The sequence below is a fragment of the Octodon degus genome, unplaced genomic scaffold (genome assembly GCF_000260255.1).
Source record: "Octodon degus isolate 3935 unplaced genomic scaffold, OctDeg1.0 scaffold00012, whole genome shotgun sequence".
NCBI classification, from domain to species: Eukaryota; Metazoa; Chordata; class Mammalia; order Rodentia; family Octodontidae; genus Octodon; species Octodon degus.
Genome location: NW_004524588.1, coordinates 678441 through 681482, shown reverse-complemented (window position 1 = coordinate 681482; position 3042 = coordinate 678441). Strand labels below are relative to the sequence as shown.

The 3042-nt window shown below is 36.5% G+C and overlaps 1 pseudogene; it reads right to left on the bottom strand.

The window, feature by feature from the left end:
* Positions 1–3042, bottom strand: part of LOC105741446 — a 26593-nt pseudogene that overhangs the window by 8558 nt on the left and 14993 nt on the right.

Genomic DNA, 3042 nt, shown 5'->3' with positions numbered 1-3042 from the left:
ATATTTTGAAAATAAACCTAAGATGTCAAGCTACTAGTTAATAACATTGTTATATTTTTCAATGTTGGTACTGAGATACACCTTTCCACCATAAAATAAAGTAGATTATATTAACACATTTTCATTTCCACATTTTATATAAGACTATAAAAATTGTTTATAAGAGAACTTATCTAACATTATTATATGTATTTTACACATGCCATTATATTTGTGGAATAAAGAATCATTAAATTTGTGTAATAATGTCTGCCATTTTATTTAAAATATTTTCATGAGAGTAAAGGTTAGATTCTTCTTAAGTTTAAAGAGAATTTGAGAGCCGATGAAATAGCTCAGAGGATTGAAGAACCTGCAGGCAGGCGCAGGGGCTGGGGGTTCGATTCCCAGGCCTGCGGTGCTGGCCCTGCACCCAAGGTATGCTGAGACAGCAATTAAGATTGGCCGTGGTGGGGCATCTGTAATCCAAGCTGTTGGGAGGCTGTAAACAGGAGGATCAGTGCGAGTCCGATCTAGTAGAGACCCTGAACATCTTATACACTCTCACCTAGAATACAAAATAAAATAAAATAAACATAAAGTGAATTTTAAAACATGAAGGATATTTGTGTGAAGTTAAGAGACCTGTGATTGTTTAGGAAATTTTACAGTATATAAAAAATCTTAGGCATAAGGAATGCCTTTCTTAACTCTTTTAATGCAGAAAGTACAATACTGAGCCACAAAAATCCATCCCATATTTCTCTGCTATAAATTTATGCTTTAGTATAATAGTGGCTGGCTGTGCATCTCATCAGCTGTGTGAGGGGAAAAGAAAAAGCAATCTCTGTCTTTACCCACTTGATAAGGCAAATGTCATGGTGTGTGCACTTGTGCAAAAGTGTCTGACCTGGGATTTGACCCACATTATGATATAACTGGTTTTCCATTGTTTCTCTGAGTATCAAAGGGATAACATATGCCCCATTGTCATTACAAGAACATATATATAACCATAATAGAATATGGGTGTGACTCACAATACCTATTCCTGAAAAAAGTAAAAGCCCATTTGTACTTTTACCCACATGACGAATGAACACCAATGTGTGTACAGAAGATCCAAGGCAGTAACAGGCAGTTTTGTCCATGAAATGCTCATTGCTAAATTTCCATGCTTCTGTGATTTGCTTCTTAAATATTTTCCTTTTTTAAAAAAAAAAAGCAAACATAGATCAATTCAGAATAACAGTATATAAAACATCACATTTTTGAGTTTTGGAGCAGGTTTAATGTAAATTGTCAATGGACTCATGCATGTGTGACAGTTGTAATTACTTTGAAAGTGGAAATATGAGGCAGATTTCCTGTGACAATGATGGAGCAAGAATTAACTCACACAGAAACAAGAAATGCAAACCTCTTCTATTCAGGCAACGAAAAACACAACTATGTGAGTACACACTCAATAAGCCAAAGAAGTGCAAAAGCCTTCACGCAACTAAGTGGAATGATTAAGCGTAAGAACCAGGTCTGAAAATATAGTGAGCATCTTGGCAAGGGTGAAATCTATTGAACAGAATTATTTCCGTCCAATGTTGAAAATTGTTTGTAACAAACGAAATGCTGTAAGATGTTGTGAATAACACAAGTGAAACGTTTTGCATCCACCAAGAGTCATACTCAAAAATTTCTAGACCCATGCCTATCACCATGCACAAAGCTACAGTCAAAATGAATCAAAGATTTAAATATCAAAATAGGAAACCTAAATAATCTGGAGGGCACTGACAAAGGATCTACAAACTTCAGTACAGGGTTTCAGGGTAAATCCTCAGGGAATTTGACTGACCTTTTAAGATAAAAAAGCTACATTTCTAGTTATATAGGTCTTGCTTTATCTTGGTCTTAATAACATAGCAGAAAAGTATAAAAATGAGGTATAAAAAGTAAAGCCATATTAATATGCAAAGCTGTAAAAGGCTTAACTCAATACCTTCTGACATTGCTAGTCCTATGAATAACCCACCATTCTTATGGACTACTGGACTATATTGGATTATTTTGCTGAATTCATGCACTTACAATATTTAAATGAAAATGGAACAATCATCTCTGACAAAAGTAACCAAAAAAGGGGGATACAAATGACGGACCATTTTGTAACACTATGTACAAAATACTTAGAAAAAATATATAGCTACATTCTCTTAATTTAATGAGAAAAATATTTGTACTAACAGTGTTTTGATGGAACATCATGTCTACATCTTGTACTGAGAATAACTACTATGAAGACAACAATATGCAATGTATTAATTATTGTAACTGTCTTACTTTGCCGTTTTGAAACTCTCTCATTACTATTTCTTTTGCAATAAAATTAATTAAAAAATAAAATAAATAAATAAATATTCTGGAGGAAAATGTAGGTAGAAATCTTAGAGATGTAGTAGTAGGTAGAATGTTCATCAACAAAAACCAAACTACACAGGAAAATACCTCGAAATATCAACAACTGAGATCTTGTCTTTTTGAAAAATTTCTGCACTTCAAAGCAAATCTTTAAAAGAGTAAAAAGAAAACCCACAAACTGGGAAAAAATTATAGCTGGCTATCTATCAGAGAAAGGCATTCTACCTAGAACATATGAAGAATTTAAAAAAAAAAAAAATCAGACGGACCCTGTCCTAGCCCAGGTCCAGTGAGTGTGTGGAGAGCTTCCTGATACCCTGCACCGGCGGGACCAGTCCCAGCCCAGGCGCAGCGTGGGCCGGACCCTCTACCACCCCCTTGGGCTGCCCCACACCACTCCGCCCTACCTCACCACCCACCCACCCCCGGCCGAGTAAGAATTTCTGCCGACATACGGGAACCCCCAGACCCAGTCCTAGCCCAGGTCCGAAGCGGGAAGGAGCTGAGCACAGCAGACAGACCTAAGCAGCTGGATAAGTAAAAACTCTGTAGAGCTCCACCTTAACTTCAGTACTTCAGTACGTGTGAAGGTTATGACTACAGCAAAGATCTACAACAAAGGGCAGAGGACAGTGCTACACAAAATGA